Raw genomic sequence first — 25,700 nt, 5'->3', positions numbered from 1 at the left:
TGGATTTTAGATATAAACACCCACCCTCACATAAGAGGGTGAGTTAGGGTTTATTTCCCTCTACAATTTTCTTAATTGACATATAAGTAACATGTATACAAAGTTTTATCGAAATATCTCCAACTATTTAGAAGCATTGAACATACATACATGGACACACACTTTGAGTTTTATTTTTATATATATATATATATATATATATATATATATATATATATATATATATATATAATTGTACTTATAGTGATCTGAAACCTCTGGACAGTAAAGATACAGAAGATTAAAAGGTTGTTGATCCTTAGGTTTCCACACATTTTTTTTCTGATGTTTTTTGGTCCTTCCTTTATATTTCCCATTCCTTTCGTATATACTCTTCTGGCGTTGGCTCAAAAACTGCAGTGGCAACACCACAAAAAACTGTACTCACTACACATCAAACAAGCAATAGTCTACATACAAGAGCCTGTGCGTATACTGGCCCCTTTGGATTCTCAAAAACCAGATATACAACCAGTCCAGACCACCAGTTGCTCTAAACCTACATAATGGATCTCCTATAACACATCCTCAAAAATAACCATGTTCTCTGAACGGCTGTGGACTGGAACCATATGACCTTTAGACTGAATCCAGGTTCATTTGGGGATTTGGCGATGGTCAGGTTTAAGTATGGAGGCCTTATGGCAAACATTTCAATCCCGTCTTTGCTGTGGAGCAACCCACTGCCCCTGCTGGTCTGATGATCTGGGGAGCCATTGCATATGACAGTGGGTCACCCCTAGTAGTGATAGGAGGGACACTACCAGCTTAGCCATATGTGCAGGACATCCTCCGACCACGTGCGTTTCCTCTAATGGCATCTTTTAGTAGGATAACGGCCACCCACACAGCAAGGGTTTCCTAGGAATGTCTCCACCAACACTTCCTTGGCTGCCCGGTCACCAGATTCATCGCCAATTGAACATTTATGATACCAGCTGTGATGCCATCATAGGCAACCTACAAGTGTTCTAGATCTACAAGCCCAACTGTAACACCTGTGGGTAAATGGGCTGCAGGATGGCATATGGAATCTGTACATCTCCATGCCTAACCGTATCTTATCTTGTATCCAGGCTTGAGGCACCCAACAAGGTACTTCAGTTCTTTCGATTGTACAGTTTTCCCCAATAAACTTATCGCTAATATTGTAATCACTTACATACATCATCATTACGGTCACACACTGTCACGTATGGGCGGGGAACAGTGAAGCCCTAACTCACCCACAGCCACTGTCCCTACCTATTGCCTATCCGCCCAAATTGACAGATCGATAACCACAATGACAAACCCTCCCTGCTAAGTGCTAGGGCAGCGTTGTCAAAATAATAAAATACAAATTCAGTTGGAGTCGGGAAACAGCTGAAGGCACACAAACTAACAGATACAATAAGACACACACACACGGTCAATTCAATGTCAGTTAAGCCGAAGTCGGTACCAGGAAATAGCGGAGTACAGGAACACTAAGCAGTAGAGTAGTCAAAAAGAGTCATTACTCACATACACAAAGTTTAATTTGCAAGGTGCAGTAGGCAGAGTGTTTGGCATAGCGCCTGTGATAATCCCGCTTCGCAGGTATGAAGCATTAATGGACACTTAGCCCATAATCAATCCACCGGGGTGCTCAATCCAGAAAACAAGCAAGGAATACAAGCAGAAAGAATGACAATGGCACTCACCGGTGATGAAGGAACGGTGACTATTGGTGACATCCGAATGACTACAGCATAGGGATGAGGGACGCCGCGAGCGGCGTCCCTCATCCCTATGCTGTAGTCTGCCGGTTGTCACCAACAAAGAGTCACTGTTCCACACCGGTGAGTGCCATAATCATTCTTTCAGCTTATACAGAGTTTCATTTCATTCCAGCAACTCCTACTCAGTGCATTATTAATTTTTATTTGTCAATCAGTATACATATAAGAAGGATATCATTACAGCCATCCTGTACCTCCCTATTACTGAGAAAACTGCATCCCCTCCCCCCACCACCACCACTACAGCTAAGAAAAATGTGCTAAGTAAACTTTGTTCAAGTTATTGACTTTTTCAAGTAAATATAAATGACGCAGTTATGTTTAAGTGTCCGTAATTAGGTTCACTTCTATGCAGATTGAAGATACTTTAGATGCTGTAAATTGTACTTAATGTAAAATAGCTTCCAATTTTATCCCCGGGAAAAAAATCATACAAAATCCACTTTATAGGCAGAAATAAATATATTTCCATAGTTTATGATTTTAATGAGCAACCAAATGTAGCACGTTATTATAAGTATATTAACTGAGAAGTGTACGCTTTATGTAAATTACACAATTTCTTGTCTTTTGTTGAAGGATATTTATCTGGATAGGCTAGATAAATAGCCAAAAATTACATATATTAAGTCTGGTCAATTGGGTTTAGTGGAATTTTAGGCTTAGTTTAGTAAGGCTCAGACATCATGGTACTCTTATGTGTTGTTTGGATCCATCTTAAGGGGGTATTCCAGGAAAAACCTTTTTTTATATATATATATCAACTGGCTCCGGAAAGGTAAACAGATTTGTAAATTACTTCTATTAAAAAATCTTAATCCTTCCAATAGTTATTAGCTTCTGAAGTTTTCTGTCTAACTGCTCAATGATGATGTCACATCCCGGGAGCTGTGCATGATGGGAGAATATCCCCATAGGAACTGCACAGCTCCCGGGACGTGAGTCATCAGAGAGCAGTTAGACAGACCCCCCGCGATCTCAGCTGCGGCACCACAGACATCTGGTACACAGAGCGAACTTCGCTCCGTGCCAGATGACTGGCGATGTGGGGCGAAGGCTCGTGATGTCACGGTCACACCCCACTCATGACATCACTGCCACGCCCCCTCAATGCAAGTCTGTGGGAGGGGGCATGACAGCACGAGCAGGACGTGATGTTACGAGCCTCCGGCGCTGCACCCAACACTCTAAACGAATCATGATAGGGGCAGGGCTATGACGTCATGAGCTCCCGCCGCCGGCTCCAGCGTTCGGAACAGTTTTTTCCAAACTCTGAGCAGCGGAGTACCCCTTTAACGAATGTAATGATTCATCATCATTCTTGTGAGTCTAATGTTCTCCTCTTCTCTAGTGGTTTTAAACTTTTATAGTTATTTCATATATGTCTCACCTTATTGATTATTGTTTTGTGATGTATTGCACTATTCATTTCCGCTTTCCTATGTACATAAGTGTTACTACCACAGGGAGGAGGCGTACACACTTGGCCGGAAGAAGCGTCCGACTGTGACGCGAAACTAGTCGCCACCCTGTGGTGTGCCCCTGTCTCCTGAGAGCGTCCACTCCCCCTCCCCGCTTCTGGAACTTTGTTTCATTGTATGCTGCGCCGTATTCACATGGAATAAAGTCTTCCACACCTGGATCTCCTGACTGGTGGGTGCGATTTCTTGTTGCCTTCTCTTGTTTTATTCTTATAATATTTCTGTTGATCTTTAGACCCTTCTGTATTTGCCTCCAGCACTGAAGACTCTATGGTGTAGCTGATACCATCAACAAGGTCTTGGTTATTGATGGGATTTTCTTCTTAAGTTCTTCTCTGTTTTATCATTTATGATTTCTCTATTTTCCTACGAGCATTCTCCAGCCTGATTTTTATCCTTGTTTTCCTCTAATTCGTTGAATTTTTAATATATTTACATATGTTGTTGTAACATCCAGCAGCTCCTTGGAATTCACAGTTAAAGGGGTACTCCGGTGGAAAACTTTTTTTTTTTTTTTTTAATCAACTGGTGTCGGAAAGTTAAACAGATTTGTAAATTACTTCTATTAAAAGATCTTAATCCTTCCAGTACTGATTAGCTGCTGAATACTACAGAGGAAATTATTTTCTTTTTGGAACACAGAGCTCTCTGCTGACATCATGACCACAGTGCTCTCTGCTGACATCTCTGTCCATTTTAAGAAAAGTCCAGAGTAGGAGAAAATCCCCCATAGCAAACATATGCTGCTCTGGACAGTTCCTAAAATGGACAGAGATGTCAGCAGAGAGCACTGTGATCGTGATGTCAGCAGAGAGCTCTGTGTTTCAAAAAGAAAACCATTTCCTCTGTAGTATTCAGCAGCTAATAAGTATTGGAAGGATTAAGATTTTTTAATAGAAGTAATTTACAAATCTGTTTAACTTTCTGGCACCAGTTGATTTAAAAAAAAAAAAAAAAGCTTTCCACCGGAGTAGCCCTTTAACCCCTTAAGGACTCAGCCCATTTTGGCCTTAAGGACTCAGACAATTTAATTTTTACGTTTTCATTTTTTCCTCCTCGCCTTCTAAAAATCATAACTCTTTTATATTTTCATCCACAGACTAGTATGAGGGCTTGTTTTTTGTGTGACCAGTTGTCCTTTGTAATGACATCACTCATTATACCATAAAGTGTATGGCGCAACCAAAAAACACTATTTTTGTGGGGAAATTAAAACGAAAAACGCAATTTTGCTAATTTTGGAAGGTTTTGTTTTCACGCCGTACAATTTATGGAAAAAATTACATGTGTTCTTTATTCTTAGGGTCAATACGATTAAAATGATACCCATTATTATATACTTTTATATTATTGTTGCGCTTAAAAAAAATCACAAACTTTTTAACCAAATTAGTACGTTTATAATCCCTTTAATTTGATGACCTCTAACTTTTTTATTTTTTCGTATAAGCGGCGGTATGGGGGCTCATTTTTTGCGCCATGATCTGTACTTTTTTTTGATACTACATTTGCATATAAAAAACTTTTAATACACTTTTTATAATTTTTTTTTTAATAAAATGTATTAAAAAAGTAGGAATTTTGGACTTTTTTTTATTTATTTTCGTTCACGCCGTTCACCGTACGGGATCATTAACATTTTATTTTAATAGTTCGGACATTTACGCACGCGGCGATACCAAATATGTCTATAGAAAATGTTTTTTACGCTTTTTGGGGGTAAAATAGGAAAAACGGACGTTTTACTTTTTTATTGGGGGAGGGGATTTTTCACTTTTTTTTTACTTTTACTTTTACATTTTTTTTTACACTTGAATAGTCCCCATAGGGGACTATTCATAGCAATACCATGATTGCTAATACTGATCTGTTCTATGTATAGGACATAGAACAGATCAGTGTTTTCGGTCATCTTCTGCTCTGGTCTGCTCGATCACAGACCAGAGCAGGAGACGCCGGGAGCCGCACGGAGGAAGGAGAGGGGACCTCCGTGCGGCGTTATGAATGATCGGATCCCCGCAGCATCGCTGCGGGCGATCCGATCGTTCATTTAAATCGCGTACTGCCGCAGATGCCGGGATCTGTATTGATCCCGGCACCTGAGGGGTTAATGGCGGACGCCCGCGAGATCGCGGGCGTCGGCCATTGCCGGCGGGTCCCTGGCTGCGATCAGCAGCCGGGATCAGCCGCGCATGACACGGGCATCGCTCCGATGCCCGCGGTTATGCTTAGGACGTAAATGTACGTCCTGGTGCGTTAAGTACCACCTCACCAGGACGTACATTTACGTCCTGCGTCCTTAAGGGGTTAAAGGGTACTCCCCCACTAGACATCTTATCCCCTATCCAAAGGATAGGGAATAAGATGTCTGATCGTGGGACCCCCGCAATCTCTGCTGCGGCACCCCAGTCATCCAGTGCACGGATGACTAACGATGCAGCGCCGGAGGCTCGTGACGTCACGTCCCCCTCGTGACGTTCCCATCCATAGAGTTGCATTGAGGGGGCATGGCGTGACGGCATGAGGGGCCCATTCTAAACAAACGCCGGGTACTGCAGGGAGATCTTGGGGGGTCCCAGCATCTGGATCCCCGCAATCACACATATTATCTCCTATCCTTTGGATAGGGGATAAGATGTCTAGGGGCGGAGTACCCCTTTAATGAAAGTGCATGTATTTATCATTGCAACAAGCACTGAACCATTAAGAGTGCCCCTGTGGGGAGGGTCTTTTTTTTTATGACTCCAAATTAATTAAAATAAACTGTTACCTTGCACTGATCCCCCACTCTGTCTCTGGTCAGCAGACCAGTCATGGGCAGAGGTCACATGACTGCCGCAGCCAATCAGCAGCCCGTATTGTCACTCTTCTGCTCTCCTAGGACTGCTGCTCATTGACAGAAAATCCAAGCAAATTACAGAAGCTGCAAAGTGGATGGTGTTGTAACAAATTCCCTCCTCGTAAAGGAAAAGAATCTGAGCGGAAATTGGTTTTCATGCAAATGTTAAATTCACAGCATGTCCATTGTTTCTGCGATCATTTGTAATCTACAGGGGAAAATCTGCATCTGTGAAAAGTTAGTTTGGAAGTTCTTTTCTTTTTGAATTTCTGTCTGACCACAGTGCTCTCTGCTGGCACCTCTGTCCATTTTAGGAACTGTCCAGAGCAGGAGAGGTTTGCTATGGGGATTTGCTCCCACTCTGGACAGTTCCTAAAATGGACAGAGGTGTCAGCAGAGAGCACTGTGGTCAGACTGGAAAGAAAAAAAAAAGAAAAAATAAAGAATTTCCTCTGTTGTATACAGCAGCTGATAAGTACTGGAAGGATTAAGATTTTTTTAATAGAAGTAATCTACAAATCTGTTTATCTTTCGGGCACCAGTTGATGGAATAAGTGTCAGATTGCTGTAGGTCCGACCATTGGTACCCACTGTGATCCCCTGCATGGCACTCTGGTTTTCCCCATGCACGGAGCAGTGGTTGGCACGTGCCCTCCATGCATCTCTATGGGAGAGCCGAAGCACTGTACACCTGTATCTCCAGCTCTCCCATAGATATACATAGAGAGCGCAAACTGACCACCGGGAGAGCTGGGCGCTAGAGGGGGTCCCAGCGATTGGATTTTCCGCAATCTGACACTCGTCCTCTATACTTTGGAGGACAAAAATGGACTGATTCATCTGAAATTATGCGCTTTTTTGTCCATATGCAAATGTATTAATTCTGTGTCTTCTGTGGGCTCTAAGCCCCCCTGTCATTCAGGTCATGTGGAACCATTTTAAGTGTTTTTGAATGTGTGTCTAGCCTATGTATTGCGTGAAAGCCTGTGATAGCGTGAAGTCAAAGTCTAAAAAATAGTGATGAGCAGCAGGGGCAATATTCGAATTTGCGATATTTCGATATTGACGATTATTCGTCCTATGCTTGCGAAATTCGCATATTCGCCATGTTCGTTCACCATTTTTGAAAATTCGCATAAAAATTTGCATGTGAAAAAAAATATATATATATTCGTCATTACGAATATATAGCAATCTATTCCAAATATTCGTGAAATCGCGAAGTGCTGAAATTCGCGATAAAAATTTGCATAACGGATATTCGTGCTCAACACTACTAAATAACACCATATACAATATATATATATATATATATATATATATATATATATATATATATATATATATATATATTTTCATGTCCGGCAAATTGGTGCCATGAACACCTTATGGTCCCATGGCATACATGAGGTGCAGGTTCCGACTGGTATTTGCAACCAAGAGCAGCTTCAGTCATAAATGTTGCCTTAAAGGGGTACTCCGCTGCTCAGCGTTTGGAACAAACTGTTCCGAATGCTGGAGCCGGCGCCAGGAGCTCGTGACGCCATAGCCCCACCCCTCATGATTTCACACCCCGCCCCCTCAATGCAAGTCTATGGGAGGGGGCGTGACAGTCGTCACGCCCCTTCCATAGACTTGCATTGAGGGGACGGGGTGTGACATCATGAAGGGGCGGGGCTATGACATCACAAGCTCGGGGCGCCGGCTCTAGCGTTCGGAACAGTTTGTTCCAAACGCTGAGCAGCGGAGTACCCCTTTAAAGAAAAGAAAATGGGGGTCTATAGAACAGTATAAGCCATAACATTTTTGGTAAACCTGATGCACAACCTCAAGAGAGAAATATTTTGAATATATAGACTAAGTATCCTTTGACATCGTCTTCTGGGCTCATGGAATGGCGTCCCGTAAATACGGCATTGTGACTTTCCATTGTTAATTCCATTTGGCTCATTAAATCTAAATAAATCAATGTGACATTCTGAACTGATTTCTATTGACAAATATTTCATTCACCTATTTGTTTCCTATGTTTCCTGATACATTATAACTAGCTCTCCCTCTGACATTTGGGTAGTTTGCTTATTAAGCCAATGAAGCAGAAATCTTAATCATTCATCTTTTACCAAATTAAAAAATAAACCTAACCCCCCTGGTGAGTTCTGCAAGAAAGAATGATATATTGTAGCATAAAAACATCTACGGAATGATAGAATGGGGGAGAGCGCTAAATACAGTCATATTAGGAGCAGTTGTTGTGTTTTGTCCACTAATTGCATTTATCTACATGGTTAATATACTGTATCAATGCAGGTCCTTAAAGGGGTACTCCACTGGAAAATATATTTTTTTTAACCCCTTAAGGACCCAATTTCCACTGTAGGACCCGGCCATTTTTTGCACATCTGACCACTGTCAATTTAAGCATTAAATAACTCTGGAATGCTTTTACCTTACATTCTGATTCCGAGATAGTTTTTTCGTGCCATATTCTACTTTATGTTAGTGGTAAAATTTTGTCGATACTTGCATCATTTCTTGGTGAAAAATTCTAAAATTTGATGAAAAAATTGAAAATTTCCATTTTTTTACTTTGAAGCTCTCTGCTTACAAGGAAAATGAATATTCCAAATAAATTATATATTGATTCACATATACAACATGTCTACTTTATGTTTCCATCATAAAATTTATGAGTTTTTACCTTTGGAAGACACCAGAGGGCTTCAAAGTTCAGCAGCAATTTTCCAATTTTTCACAAAATTTTCAAAATCGAAATTTTTCAGGGACCAGTTCAGGTTTGAAGTGGATTTGAAGGGCCTTCTTATTAGACATACCCCACAAATGACCCCATTATAAAAACTGCACCCCAAAAGCATTCAGAATGGCATTCAAAAGGTTTGTTAACCCTTTAGGTGTTTCACAGGAATAGCAGCAAATTGAAGGAGAAAATTCAAAATCTTAATTTTTTTACACTTGCACGTTCTTGTAGACCCAGTTATTGAATTTTTACAAGGGGTAAAAGGAGAGAAATCTTCCTAAAATGTGTAACCCAATTTCTCTCAAGTAAGGAAATACCTCATATGTCTATGTAAAGTGTTCGGCGGGCGCAGTAGAGGGCTCAGAAGGGAAGGAGCAACAGTGGGATTTTGGAGAGTGAGTTTTTCTGAAATGGTTTTTGGGGGGCATGTCACATTTAGGAAGCCCCTATGGTTCCAGGACAGCAAAAAACAAACAAACACATGGCATACTATTTTGGAAACTACACCCCTCAAGGCACATAACAAGGGGTCCAGTGAGCCTTAACACCCCACAGGTGTTTGACGACTTTTCGTAAAAGTTGGATGTGTAAATGATTTTTTTCCCCACTAAAATGCTAGTTTTCCCTCAAATTTTAAATTTTTACAAGGGGTAATAGGACAAAATGCCCCCCAACATTTGAAACCCCATCACTTCTGAGTATGGAAATACCCCATGTGTGGACATCAAGTGCTCTGCTGGCGCACTACAATGCTCAGAAGAGAAGTAGTGCCATTGAGCTTTTGGCAAAAAAAATTGTTTGGAACGGAAGTCAGGGGCCATGTGCGTTTACAAAGCCCCCCGTGGTGCCAGAACAGTGGACCCCCCCACATGTGACCCTATTTTGGAAACTACACCCCTCACGGAATGAAATAAGTGGTGCAGTGAGTATTTACACCCCACTGGCGTTTGACAGATCTTTGGAACAGTGGGCTGTGCAAATGAAAAATTAAATTTTTTATTTTCACGGACCACTGTTCCAAAAATCTGTCAGACACCTGTGGGGCATAAATGCTCACTGTACCCCTTGTTACATTCCGTGAGGGGTGTAGTTTCCAAAATGGGGTCTCATGTGGGTATTTATTTTTTTGCGTTTATGTCAGAACCGCTGTAAAATCAGCCACCCCTGTGCAAATCACCAATTTAGGCCTCAAATGTACATAGTGCGCTCTCACTCCTGAGCCTTGTTGTGCGTCCGCAGAGCATTTCACGCCCACATATGGGGTATTTCCGTACTCAGGAGAAATTGCGTTACAAATTTTGGGGGTCTTTTTTTCCTTTTAACGCTTGTGAAAATAAAAAGTAAAGGACAACACCAGCATGTTAGTGTAAAATTTTTTCTTTTTTTACACTAACAAGCTGGTGTAGCCCCCAGCTTTTCCTTTTCATAAGGGGTAAAAGGAGAAAAAGCCCCCAAAATTTGTAGTGCAATTTTTCCCAAGTACGGAGACACCCCATATGTGACCCTAAACTGTTTCCTTGAAATACGACAGGGCTCCGAAGTGAGAGAGCGCCATGTGCATTTGAGGACTAAATTAGGGATTGCATAGGGGTGGACATAGGGGTATTCTATGTCAGTGATTCCCAAACAGGGTGCCTCCAGCTGTTGCTAAATTCCCAGCATGCCTGGACAGTCAGTGGCTGTCTGGAAATGCTGGGAGTTGTTGTTTTGCAACAGCTGGAGGCTCTGTTTTGGAAACACTGCCATACAATACGTTTTAAATTTTTATTGGGGGGGGGGGGGGGCAGTGTATGGGGGTGTATATGTAGTGTTTTACTCTTTATTATGTGTTAGTGTAGTGTTTTTAGGGTACATTCACACTGGCGTGTTACAGTGAGTTTCCTGCTAGGAGTTTGCGCTGCGGTGAAAAATGTACCCTGTGCGTTCACATGGGGGGGGGGGGGGGGGGGGGGCAAACCTCCAGCTGTTTCAAAACTACAACTCCCAGCATGTACTGACAGACCGTGCATGCTGGGAGTTGTACTTTTGCAACAGCTGGAGACACACTGGTTGGAAAACCTTCAGTTAGGTTCTGTTACCTAACTAAGTATTTTCCAACCTGGGTGCCTCCAGCTGTTGCAAAACTACAACTCCCAGCATGTACTGATCGCCGAAGGGCATGCTGGGAGATGTAGTTATGCAATAGCTGGAGGTACGCAACTACAACTCCCAGCATGCCGAGACAGCTGTTTGCTGTTTGGGCATGCTGGGATTTGCAGTTTTGCAACATCTGGGAGGGCTACAGTTTTAGAGAACTTTGCAAAGTGATCTCCAAACTGTGGTCCTCCAGCTGTTGCAAAACTACAATTCCCAACATGCCCAGACAGCAAACAGTTGTTTGGGCATGCTAGGAGTTGTAGTTTTGCAAGATCTGGAGGGCTACAGTTTAGGAACCACTATATAGTGGTCTCTAACTGTAGCCCTCCAGCTGTTGCAAAACTACATATTCCAGCATGCCCAAACAGCTGTCTGGGCATGCTGGGAGTTTTAGTTTTGCAACATCTGGAGGGCTACAGTTAGAGACCACTGTGTAATGGTCTCAAACTGTACCCTCCAGATGTTGCTAGGCAACTCACCGGCTTCCGTCTGATCTAGCCGCACGTCATCGCCGCCAGCCGATCTCCGTCGCCCACATCCTCCGACGCCCAGCCGGATCGGTAAGTGGATCTTCGGCGCCGGTCCCCGTCGTTTCCCCGTCCTGCCCCGCCTATTGTGGGTGGGCAGGACAGGGAAAACGAAAGTTAACCCCCCCGCCCCTGATCTGCTATTGGTGGTCGCGTCTAGACCACCAATAGCAGGGATAGGAGGGGTGGCACCCCTGCCACCTCACTCCTATTGCTTCAGGGGGATGGTGGGTGTCTTAGAAAACCGTGATCCCCCTTATATTCCGGGTCACCGGGTCACTATAGACCCGTAATGACACGGAATCGCGCAAATCGCAAGTGTGAATTCACTTGCGATTTGCCACGATCGCCAACATGACCCCTGATGACCCCCCCTGGGCGTTTGCACGGCATGCCTGCTGAACGATTTCAGCAGGCATCCTGGTCCGATCCCCGCCCGGCACGCGGCAGGAGCCGGAATTCTCCATGACGTACCCGTACGTCATGGGTCCTTAAGTACCAGGGTGTCATGACGTACGCGTACGTCAAGGGTCATTAAGGGGTTAAATCAACTGGTGCCAGTTAAATAAATTTGTAAATTACTTCTATTTAAATATCTTAATCCTTCCAGGACTTATAAGCGGCTATATGCTCCACAGGAAGTTATTTTCTTTTTTAATTCCTTTTCTGTCTGATCACAGTGCTCTCTGCTGACACCTCTGTCAGTGTCAGGAACTGTCCAGAGCAGGAGAGGTTTGCTATGGGGATTTGGACAGTTCCTGACATGAACAGAGGTGTCAGCAGAGAGCACTGTGGTAAGACTGGAAAGAACTACACAACTTCCTGTGGAGCATACAGCAGCTGATGAGTACTGGAAGGGTTAAGATTTTTAAATAGACGTAATTTGTTTAACTATATGGCACCAGTTGATTTAAAAAAAAAAAAATGTTATCAACAGCCAGGACTCACCGCTAACGCTGGACATCCGTGATCGCACCAATGTCCGGCATTAACCCTTCAGATCCCGCGGACAACGAATATCACAGGATATCTGGTCCTGTCTGTGCTGGTCCTCTAGGGAGGCTGATTGGGCCCTCCACAAGATGACTGCAGATAACGGCTACATAACCTGCCTCCTTGCAGTCCCATCTTGAGTCTGCTTCTCTCATCAGCTTAAATAACACTAAGGGACAGTGTTTGCAATGTAGAGATCCATGTCTACCATTGTAATTGTTAAAGGGGTAATCCAGGAATTGAAAAACACCGCTCCCTGTCTGTCTCCAGGTTGGGTGTGGTTCTGCAGCTCAGTTCCATTGAAGTGAACAGAGCCAAGTTTTAAAACCACAGCCAACCTGGGGACAGACGTGGAGGTGTTTTTGGAAGAAATTAGATCTGTTTATCTATTCCTGGATAACCCCTTTAAAGGGGTACTCCACTTTCCCAGCGTTCTGAACATTTTATTCCGAATGCTGGGTGCGGGCTGTGATGTCACGACCACGCCCCTGTGATGTCATGACACGCCCCCTCAATGCAAGTCTATGGGAGGGGGCGTGGCACGCCCCCTCCCATAGACTTGCATTGAGGGGGCATGTTATGACATCATGGGGGCACAACCTGCGCAGCCCGCACCCAGCGTTCCAAACGCTGGGGCAGTTGAGTACCCCTTTAAAGGACAACTGTAGTGGAACACTTATTTATGCCCGTGCCTAAAAAAAAAAAAAAAACTCATACATACCTTCCTACGAGCCCCCGTTGGTCCGGCACAGGCCTCACGGGCCGGCAGTGCTGACCTCATTCCACTTCCTGGGGACGGGGACGCAGCACAGCCGTCGGTGTATCACCAGCCGCAGCGATGTCCCGCGCCAGCCGGTGATAGGCTGAGCCCACTGTCATGTAAGAAGACGGCCAGAGCTCCTGGTATACACCTCCTACAGTATACACATTATAAAAAAAATAAAAAAAATATTTGAATTCTATGTACCCTAAAAGTATTTCCAGTCATTTCGGAGTCTAGTATTTCACAGGTCACCTCTTCATTCGCTTCGCCCTTTGTAAGCCTCATCTTTATTGTTACATCAAGTATATTCTTGAATTCTTTATTTCATTTTATACAAAAAAAAAAAAGTGCTACGATATTAGAAAGATGTGTACTCTTAGCAAATAAGAAAAAAAAAATGACTCAAAGCTCAGTGGATTCTCCTTAGGACGGAGATGTGTGGAGTCATCGAGAGATTCAGGCGGCATCTGCAGAAATTGATTATCTTTCCTTTCTAATAAAGCCGAAGTCTCAGTACTGTCACCAGCCACCGGTCCCCGGAATGGAACAAGCAGCAGTAAAAATAGATATAACTCAAGAAACCAGAAGTAAAAAAAAAAATTTATATATATATATCAGTGGCTTCTTGCTATTCTCCCCCGCTCCCCCAGGGCTGCATGTGGGTTACATATAAATTATTTATGTTGAGGAAGCTGTGTAGGTGTTTGACTTTTTACAATAACAGATACACAGACAATACTGGAAATCTAAAATTGCTGGGTATCTTAAATCTGCCGGAGCTGAAATCCGAATAAAATGGCACAGCGATCAGGTAGAATGCTGATGAGCAAAACACGCAATACCGGGCTTTTAACACAATATCAGGGGCGAGAACATCAAACAAAAATGACAAAAAAGTCTTTTTGTACCATTAGTAATCTGTTCACTGTAAGGAAATAAATGTTTTAATTTATCTATTTATTTATTTATTTAATTAATGTGTTCATTTATTTTATGTATGCACTTATTTATTTAAAGTTTTTATTTTAGTTATATATTTAATTAATGTGTGTATGTATTTATACATTTATTTAGGTATGCACTTATTTAAAGTTTTTATTTATTTATTTTATTTATATATTTATTTATTTAATTAATGTGTTTATGTATTTATTTAATTTATTTATGTATGCATGTATTTTATCTATTTCTTTAATGTGTTTATTTATTTTATGTATACACTTATTTATGTTTTTTGTGACGGCAGTGGGGAAGTGGATCCGCTGAACCTGTGTGGATGATGGCATACCTGTGTGGATGGGGGCCATACCAGGGAGCAGAGTCTAAAATGTCGCTGGTTTTCTCCAGAGCCTGCCGTAAAACGATATGGACTTGCAGTGGCAGGCGGCACCCAGGTCGTTACCCCTGATAAGATTCGTCCACACAGGCTGCCGAGGTGTTATGTGGTACAAGAAGGATGAGACAACTCGTAGTCGGGGACAGGCTGAAAGGTAAGGACAGGCGGCACTGGAGCATGGTCAGGGAACGGAGCTGAAGGAACTGGTAGGGATCGACCAATTATCGGTTTGGCGATTTTGGACAAAATCGCGATTTTGGACATTATCGGTATCGGCAATTACTATGCCACCCCCACCCCCCGGCCAGAGACTACCATCGCTGCCGCTGCCCCATTGCCTCCCCCCATCCTCTGCCCACATACCGCCGCTGCCGTTGCCCCATCGCCTCCCCCCCATCCTCTGCCCACATACCGTCGCCGCCCCATCGATCCCCCCCATCCCCGCTGTTATAATTACCTTTTCCCGGGGGTCCACGATCCTTCTGGCTCCTGCGCTATTGCTGTGCGCTGCGCTGCGTAATGACGATTGACATCCCCAATGCGACGTCACCGTCAGTGCGCACAGTGACAGCGCAGGACACCGACGTAACCAGAAGGATCGCGGACCCCCGGGAACAGGTAATTATAACACCGGGGATGGGGGGAGGCGATGGGGCGGCGGCGGTATGTGGGCAGAGGATGGGGGGGGGGAGGCAATGGGGCAACTGTGGTGGTTAGACTCAGGACAGGCAGGGGGAGAGAAGCGAGTGGTGGCGGCAGCCTCTGACATAGCAAAAGCCGCTTTAAATCATTGATCTGCAATGGCTTCTGCCCTGCCTGGGGGGGGGGGGGAGGTTGAAATAGCTGATAACTTATACCGGAATATAGGTATAAGTTATCAGCTATCGGCCTGAAAGGTGACACATTATCGGTATCCGGCCCCAATATCAGTCGATCCCTAGGAACTGGTACACGGAATAGCAGAACACACAGGAGGTACGCTTTCTCTAAGGCAGCAAGGCACAAAAATCCAGCAGGGATTAAAGGAAGTTCAGACATATAAAGGGGCAGGAAACAACAAGGACCAATAAGTGGCATACTAGCCCTTTAAATTTCAGTGAGCTGGCGCACGCGCCCAAGGAGGCGGGGATGCATACGCCGGCAGGCAGGAAGAACAGAGGAGGCCCGGGGATGGCAGGGAAGGTAGCAGGCAGTGGGCTGGGCTCGATCACATAGCAGGATGCGAATCGCAGCGCAGACCGCGCCGGGCAGTGGGAAAGAAGTGTGTCCGCGGCCAGCATGTCTGACCGCGGCACGACTCCTAACATTCTTATTTATTTATCTGTCTATTTAATTAATGAGAAAATAAAAAATCACAAAAAAATAATTTTGTACCATTAGTTATCTGTTCACTGTAAGGAAATAAATGTTTTAGCTATTTATTTCTTTATTTATTTATTTATCTATTTAATGTGTTCATTTATTTTACGCACCTATTTATGTAATGTGTTTATTTTATTTATGTATTTATTTAGTTATTTAATCAATTAATGTGTTTATTTATGTATTTATTTAATTTATTTGTGCATGTATGGATTTTATTTATATATTTATTTATTTATCTCCCCTCAATATCAGACCCTCAGACCTTCTCTTTTGGCAGGTTTGGCCTGAAATGTACTTTTTACAGTAAAAAATAAATAAATAAAAAGCTGAATTCAGTGATCTCTGCCGTCCTCTTGAGGGCACCAGCAGACCTTAGTGCTGTCACATTCTCTTCGGAGTTCTGGCTCCGGGTGGAATCATTTCGAGATTTTAATCAATTTGGTTTGAATTCGGACGAACCCTAAGTCAATGAACTGGACCGGTTTTTCATGTAGTGAGGGGGAGGTTCTAGCCAGTAGACATGTGCAGAAGAAAAAAGTTCGTTTTTTTTCGTTTAGTTTTTTTCGTTGTTTATAAAATTTTCGATTCAGTAATATTTTCAGTTTTGATTTTCAGATACATTCGGTATTCGGGTGTCCAGGTTTCATTTTTTTTTCGGATACATTCGGTATTCGGGTGTCCAGTGGGATAATTTTTTCGGATACATTCGGTATTCGGGTGTCTGGGTTTGATTTTTTTCGGATACATTCGTATTCGGGTGGGTTTTTATTTTTTCGTATACATTCGGTATTCGGGTACATTTGGGTAAATCTTTTTTAAGCAGGGGACCATTATCGGGAGTGTGTGCAGGAAAAGAGGGCAGCCGCAGAGATCGGAACATTGGAAGTCAGGTAAGATAATGTAATTTGATGTGATTTATATTAATACATAATGTAATGTTGAATGAATGAATGAATGAGTAAATGAATGAATGAATAAATGAATGCTGTATGAATGAATGATGTGTCTGATCGTCAAATGTTTACATTTACACCGTACAGGATCATTAACATTATATTTTGATAGTTCAAACATATATGCACACGGCAATACCATATATGTTTATAAAAAAATTACGCTTTTTGGGGTAAAATGGCAAAAAGGGACAATTTTCGTTTTTATTTGGGAGGGGATTTTTCACTTTTTAATTTTAATTTTTACACTTTTTATGTCCCCATAGGGGACTATCTATAGAAATCGTTTGATTGCTAATACTGTGCAGTGCTATGCATAGGACATAGCACTGATCAGTATTATCGGCTATCTTCTGCTCTGGTCAACTCGATCTCAGACCAGAGCAGAAGACCCGAGGAGATGGCCGGGGGCAGGTGAGAGGACCTCCGTCCGCCAATACAGATGATCGGATCCCTGCGGCATCCCTGCGGCGATCCGATCATCTGTTTTAACATGCGCTTTGCTGCAGATGCTGTGATCTGTATTGATCACGGCATCTGAGGGATTAATGGCGGACATCACCAGCGGGCCCTCAGCTGCTGGTAGCAGCCGGGACCTGCAGTGTATGACGCGAACACCGCTCCAATGCTTGCGGTCATACACAGGATGTAAATGTAAGTTCTGGTGTGCTAAGTACCTCCGCACCAGGACGTACATTTACATCCATGGTCGTTAAGGTGTTAAAGGGGTACTCTGGCCCTAGACATCTTATCCTCTAACAAAAGGATAGGGGATAAGAAGTCTGATCGCAGGGGTCCTGCCACTGGGGACCCTCGCAATCTCGGACATCCGGTGCATCGAGCAAACTTTGCTCTGTGCCGGATGACTGGAGATGCGGGGTGGAAGCTGGTGAGGTCACAGCCACGCCCCCTCAATGCAAGTCTATGAGAGGGGCATGACATCCCTCAGGAGACCATCCTCCCCCTCATCAGGAGCATGCCCAGTCGTTGTAGGGAGGTCATAAGGGCACGTGGAGGCCACACACACTACTGAGCCTCATTGTGACTTGTATTAAGGACATTACATAAAGTTGGATCAGCCTGTAGTGGGGTTTTCCACTGTGATTTTGAGTGTGACTCCATATCCAGACCTCCATGGGTTGATACATTTGATTTCCATTGATAATTTTTGTGTGATTTTGTTGTCAGCGCATTCAACTATGTAAAGAGGAAAGGATTTCATACGATTAGTTCATTCAGATCTAGGATGTGTTATCTTAGTTTTCCCCTTATTTTTTTTAGCAGTGTATTACACCGCACACTAGCATACACCTAATACGATGTCATATAGACTGGCATTTATTTGCCACGGAATATATTTTTTAAATACATGTGACTTACATTAAATCTGATGGGTGAACATGGTAGATCACGGCAAAACGTTGCACTAAGGGGCTGGGGAATACCCATAGTGCACCAAGAAGCTCATTTACATATTATGAGTTTTATCCATTACTCGGGAATGGCGTAATCGATCTCAAAAGATAACCTGTGATAGAATCAGCATCACCCACACGTTTAACCTGTATAAGTAGGTTAATGCTCCAATCAGTTTCTCTTAACATTTATTGGCAAACGACCATAATGCCAAGGGCAACTTCCAATAATCGTAATGTTATATTGTAACCTAACCAAAAATATATATGTTCTTTCGAAAATCAAAGTTTAACATAGTCGATAACCTTTCTGAGAAGAGTCCACTGTGTGCTAGATAGCCAAACTGCACTCTACTTGTCAGATACGTATTTGTTCAGAAGTATTAACCCTTTCTATTACACCAATAATTATTCTAAAATTTAATTGTTTTAAACAGGAAAATCCTTAAAGCATGTACTCCACCCCTAGACATCGTATCCTTTGAATAGGGGATGAGATGTCTGGGACTCCCGCTATCCTAGAGTTCTTAAAATTATGTTCAGAGCGCTGGGTTCCTGCAGCCGTGGTTGTGACATCAAGCCACACCTCCTACATTCATGTCTATGGGAGGGGGCGTGACGGTCCTCATGCCCTCTCACAATGACACAAATGGAGGCGGCATGGCATCACTACCACAGCCACCCGAACCCAGGTTTTTGAACATGATGTTCAGAATTCGGGGTGCCAGCGGCCGAACAGACCCCCCGCCGCTTGGGCGGAGTATTCTTTAAGTGCATTAACAATCTACTTCACATGTTTAAACGGAAAAAAAAACATCCTCCCCTTTTACAGGCCCACTGACCTGAGCACTGCAACCAAGGCCGTATCTGTCATGAGGCGAGAAGAGTATCTTGCCTCAGGCGGTAGTTTTAAGAGTTGCTGAGGGGCGCCATGTTCCATGAAGTGGCCAAAAATTATTCCATCTGGCATCATATGTTACGCACCACTGGTTCCATGGACCCCAGGACCTGCAAATGGAGACAGATGTGGAATAAAAGGTAGTCAGGACTAGGAATTCTTTAACTATTTGGTAACTGTATGGCTACAATATAGAGGTATACAGTTCTGTTGGCTGGTACTGTTATATGCTGTAGATTTTTTGCAAGCAAAATTTTCTGATCCTTCCCATTAAAGGCACCAGAAAAGCTAGAATCAGTCCTGTGTGCAACATACGTAACACGTACATTGTTTAGAAAGTGCGTCCCCGCTGTATTTAACATGGCCCCAGCAACAACCTCTAAATCCACTGATAGATTTAACAGTCCTTTGGCTGAAATATGTACCCCCGCGATCCCCCTGCTGCACCCGGCGTTCGTCCAGAGTGTCAGGTGCAGCGCCGGTGGCTCGTGATGTCACGGCCACGCCCCCTCAATGCAAGTCTATGGGAGGGGGCATCATGCCCCCTCCCATAGACTTGGATTGAGGGGGCGTGGCTGTGACGGCACGAGCAGGACGTAGCCATGACGTCACAAGCCTCCGGCGCTGCATCCGACGCTCTGAACGAACGCCCAGTGCAGCAGGGAGATTGCGGGGGTCCCGAAGTTCGCTCTGTGCACCGGATGTCTGGGGTGCCACAGCCGTTCATGGCGGCGGGAACGCCACAATCAGACATCTTACCCCCCTATCCTTCGGATAGGGGATAAGATGTCTAGGGGCAGAGTACCCCTTTAATTAATATTTAAAAATAATGTATTTATTTTATTTCATATTTTTATTAATATTATTAAATTTATTTCATTAATTATTTTTTACGTGTCCGTTTTTATCTACACTGAGGAACTGGAAACAATGAAAGGAGAATGTGTTGAAAATGTAGGACATTGTGTTAGGATGAATGTCATTTCTAATTACCGCTGCTAATATCTTGTAATGTCAGATGAGACTTTCTTGAGATTTCAATTAGAGCCGTCATCAATGATGGTAGTAATATGATTTATGAGTTAATAATGGACATGGCCAGATTGCATTGTGAATGTTTGGATCATTACTCCTGATTAGAATATAGAAGCCGGTCACATTGATTCTCAGGAGAGTTCCTTAGCTAGAAGACTTCTCTCAGTACCCCCCATTTATATCTTATTAAGTAAGGGAGTTCTCAAGAAAGATGGGAGGACAGGTCATATTTCTAACATTAGATGTGATGAGAAAAGATGAGTATCGTGGATCGATCAGTGAAGATCAAAGAATACAACTAAAATATAGAGACGAGTACATCCTTAGTAACAAGATCAAATAAATACATAGATATAAGATAGATAGATAGGAGATAGATAGATATGAGATAGATAGATATGAGATAGATAGATATGAGATAGATATGAGGGAGATAGATAGATATGAGAGATAGATAGATATGAGAGATAGATAGATATGAGAGATAGATAGATATGAGATAGATAGATAGATAGATATGAGATAGATAGAAAGATAGATATGAGATAGATAGATATGAGATAGATAGATATGAGGGAGATAGATAGATATGAGATAGATAGATAGATAGATATGAGATAGATAGATATGAGATAGATAGATATGAGATAGATAGATATGAGATAGATAGATATGAGATAGATAGATATGAGATAGATAGATATGAGATAGATAGATAGATGGATAGATAGATATGAGATAGATAGATAGATATGAGATAGATAGATAGATGTGAGATAGATAGATAGATATGAGATAGATAGATATGAGATATATATGAGATAGATATGAGATATATATGAGATAGAGATAAAATAGATATGAGATAGATAGAAAGATATGAGATAGATAGATATGAGAGATAGATATGAGAGATAGATATGAGAGATAGATATGAGAGATAGATATGAGAGATAGATATGAGAGATAGATAGATATGAGATAGATAGATATGAGATAGATAGATATGAGATAGATAGATATGAGATAGATAGATATGAGAGATAGATATGAGAGATAGATATGAGAGATAGATATGAGAGATAGATATGAGATAGATAGATATGAGATAGATAGATATGAGATAGATAGATATGAGATAGATAGATAGATATGAGATAGATAGATATGAGATAGATAGATATGAGATAGATATGAGATAGATAGATATGAGATAGATAGATATGAGATAGATAGATATGAGATAGATAGATATGAGATAGATAGGAGATAGATTGATAGATAGATATGAGATAGATAGATATGAGATAGATAGATATGAGATAGATAGATATGAGATAGATAGATATGAGATAGATAGATAGATATGAGATAGATAGATATTAGATAGATAGATATGAGATAGATAGGAGATAGATAGATAGATAGATATGAGATAGATGGATATGAGATAGATAGATATGAGATAGATATGAGATAGATAGATCGATATGAGATAGATAGATATGAGATAGATAGATAGATATGAGATAGATAGATCGATATGAGATAGATAGATATGAGATAGATAGATAGATATGAGATAGATAGGAGATAGATTGATGGATAGATATGAGATAGATATGAGATAGATATGAGATAGATATGAGATAGATAGATAGATATGAGATAGATAGATATGAGATAGATATGAGATAGATAGATATGAGATAGATAGATAGATATGAGATAGAGATGAGATAGATTGATGGATAGATATGAGATAGATAGATAGATAGATATGAGATAGATAGATAGATAGATATGAGATAGAGATGAGATAGATATATAGTATTGGAAGGGTTAAGATTTTTAAAGAAGTACTCTGGGATAGAAAAACGTATCGCTTATCCTAAGGACAGAGGATAAGTGTTAGATTGTGAGGGGGTCTGACCGCTGGGGTCCTCCGAACTCTCCTCCTAAATGGGGACCAACATGCCCCCTCAGTGCAGCTTTATGGCAGAGCAGGCGGTTCCCAAGTGCAGCGCTCCAGCTCTCCCATAGAGCTGTATTGAGGGGTCATGTTGTCCGCCGCTTTAGGCAGTGGTGAACACGCCCCATTCAGGAGGAGAGCTGGGGCGCCATACTGGAGATCGGAGGTGGGCCTAGCGGGCGGACCCCTTATGATCTGACACTTATGCCATAGCCTTAGGAAAGGGGATACGTATTTATATACCTGAGATCTCCTTTAAATATAAGTCATTTACAAATCTGTATAACTTTCTGGCTCCAGTAGATTTTAAATTTTTTTTTTTTTTACTTCCGGAGTACCCCTTTAAATGTCAACTGTGAATGTTGGTGAGAATTAGCTTTCAGCAATGAAGCGACATTCTCTTTGATTTATTCAGGAAGAGACACCCTTTGAAACATAAGACGTCTGTGAAAGGTGGAAATTGTTTTGCACTTTTACCGCTGTGAGAACGATAGCTGTTCACTTGTTTTGCAAAATATCACTGGAGTGTATACAGAAACATTGGATATTCTTACTGGTTTGTTTGTTTTCATCCTTAAACTCCTCAGATTACTTAACACTTCTTTTCACCTACTTAGAGGCCCCGCTCATTAATGTTCTTAAGTGTATAAAACATGTGCGCACTCCTGCCGGGTATTATAGATTCTTATATTGTCTTTTACAACAAAACACATTATTAGAATGCAAATAGAAATAAATGTAAGATTTAGAAATAAGGGTTTTGACTTTATCTATGATATGTGGATTTACCCCACCCCCTTCGCTTGCCCTGAGTAGGTAGGATCCACCTGTAGGTAGCTTGAACAGGGTGGACTCCTTGCAGGTAGTTTTTTCCCTTTAAGTAGAACCCCCTGTAGGTAGTTTCCCTCCCATGTAGGTAGGACCCCCTGTAGGTAGCTTTCCCCCTGTAGATAGGACCTCTCTGCAGGTAGTTAAATAGTTTGCGCCCTGTAGGTAGTTTCCCTCCTATGTAGGTAGGACCCCCCCTATAGGTAGTTTTCTCCCCTGTAGGTAGGACCCCCTTTAGGTGGCTTTCCCCCTGTAGGTAGGACCTCTCTGCAGGTGGTTGAACAGTTTGCTCCCTGTAGTTAGTTTCCCTCCCATGTAGGTAGGACCCCCTGTAGGTAGTTTTCTCACCTGTATGTAGGACCCCCTGTAGGTAGTTTTCTCACCTGTAGGTAGGACCCCCTGTAGGTAGCTTTCCCCCTGTAGGTAGGACCACTCTGCAGGTAGTTGAACAATTTGCTTACTGTAGGTAGTTTCCCTCCCATGTAGGTAGTTTTCTCCTTGTAGGTAGGACCTCTCTGCAGGTGGTTAAACAGTTTGCTCCCTGTAGGTAGTTTCCCTCCCATGTAGGTAGGACCCCCTGTAGGTAGTTTTCTCCCCTGTAGGTAGCTTTCCCCTGTAGGTAGGACCTCTCTGCAGGTAGTTAAATAGTTTGCTCCATGTAGGTAGCCCCCCCCCCCCTTGTGGGAAAACCCCTGTAGGTAGTTTACCCCCACCCCTTCCTGTAGTTTGTACCCCTCTGTGAGGCACATATATATATATATATATATATATATATATATATATATATATGGTTCATTCTGTCTGCTACCCCGTTCTGTATAACTGTAGCTCCATTCCGCTTCCCCCTTCTCCGGTGTGCTGACTGCTTTCCCAGTTGAGCACCTGATAATACTTGTGACACTGCTTCCTCCATAGCGTTACACCAAAATTTCATTTAAAAAACCAAACATAATCACAACATACTGATTATAGAAATCAAACATTATTAAACATCAAAGCTTTTTTATATCACTTTCAGAAATATAAATGTGATGGAAATTGTATAACAATCAACTCTAAAATTCCAAAAAGTTATCATTAATTATAAATATCAATATTTGTTGGAAATTAATTCAAATTTAAATACAATTAATCTAAATTTAAACCCTTTTCTTTCCTTATTAAACACATTTGTCATAGACCTCCATAAAAAATAATTCTCGTTAAATCTTGGAATTAAATATTCTTATCTTTTCTTATTAGAAACTTTATACAGCTAATTCTGGTAATTTTTATTCTTGACAATAATTCAAATATTGTCTTATTCTGCGTCTCTTTGTATCAGACTTGAACCTGTCCTGCGACATTATTACACTATAACTAGAACATTAAAACCACTGACAGGTTAAGTGAAAAACATTGATTATCTCGTCACAATGGCGCCTGTCAAGGAGTAGAATATATTTGGCAAGCGAGTGAAGAATCGGTTCTTGTTCATGTTTTGGAAATAAGAAAATGGGAAAGCATCTGCCCAATATTGTGTTAGGCCTCGTTCACACGGTGGAATTTCTGCCGCATGCGCAGTGTAGTAGAATCCCATTTAAAAAAAAGGGACTCTGCTGCGATGGAATTTTCAAGCTGACTTTTTCCCTCGGATTCCTCTTGGATATTCTGATTCAAGCCTCCGCAGAAAGAAATGACACGCCAATTCTTTCTGCGCAATCTGCCCGGTCCTAGGGCCGGTACCCACTGTGTGTGGAATGTCAGCCTGGAAAATTTCCAGCCGGACATTCCGCCATGTGAACATAACCTTAGGCTTCCCTGTCAGGTCAGAACATCTAAATAATGGCCCAAGGCAGTGTACAGGTATGAAGATGGAAGACCCGTTTTATTTTACTAAGGTGCTAAAACAACAACAACTATAAAGAAGTAAAAGTCAATCTGTTGAATAAATGCACATGGTTCCAAATGGCCGCTGCGCTCATCCCATAAGAGATTTCGAACTGTGACAAAATCAGTCTCTGTTTTCTTCTTATATGTGGCTAGTGTTGATTCTTTCCAACATGTATTCCTTGTGTTCTAACAAGCATCTGACTATTAGCGTGTGAAATAAGTATTGAACCCATCCCCGTTTTTCTGACAAAATATATTTCTAAGGGTGTTATTGACATGAAATTTTCATTAGATGTTGGTAACAGCCAAAGTAATCCATACATACAAAGAAACCAAAACACATAAAACCAGAAATTAAAGGGGTACTCCATGGAAAACATCTTATCCCCTATCCAAAGGATGTAAGATCGCGGAGGCCCCGCCGCTGGGGACTACCGCGATCTCTGCTGCGACACCCCTGTCATTCGGTGCACGGAGCGAACGCCGCTTTGTGCCCAATGACTGGCGATGCCATCCGTCACGCCCCTTCCTATAGACATGAATGGAGGGGGCATGGCTTCCATGTTCCGGACCCCGCCCCTGGCAGCCTGCTGATCACAGGGGTCCATCTGCTGTATAGTGGATAAGATTTATTCAGTGAAGTACCCCTTTAAGTTATTAGCAACAATGTGAAAGGACACTATGAAAAAGTACTGAACACAAGAAAGGGAGGTGCAAAAAGGCCTGA

The 25,700-nt window shown here is 42.2% G+C and overlaps 1 long non-coding RNA gene across 1 annotated transcript in view; it reads left to right on the top strand.

The window, feature by feature from the left end:
* LOC130297553 (uncharacterized) overlaps positions 1-25,700 on the top strand; it is an 83,888-nt gene that overhangs the window by 8,836 nt on the left and 49,352 nt on the right. The window contains exon 2 of the long non-coding RNA XR_008849581.1: positions 14,546-14,789. This is a non-coding gene — a long non-coding RNA (uncharacterized LOC130297553). The remainder of the gene's footprint in view (positions 1-14,545; positions 14,790-25,700) is intronic.

The sequence above is a fragment of the Hyla sarda genome, chromosome 13 (assembly GCF_029499605.1).
Source record: "Hyla sarda isolate aHylSar1 chromosome 13, aHylSar1.hap1, whole genome shotgun sequence".
In the NCBI taxonomy this organism is placed as follows: Eukaryota; Metazoa; Chordata; class Amphibia; order Anura; family Hylidae; genus Hyla; species Hyla sarda.
This window is presented reverse-complemented; position numbering and strand designations above follow the sequence as displayed.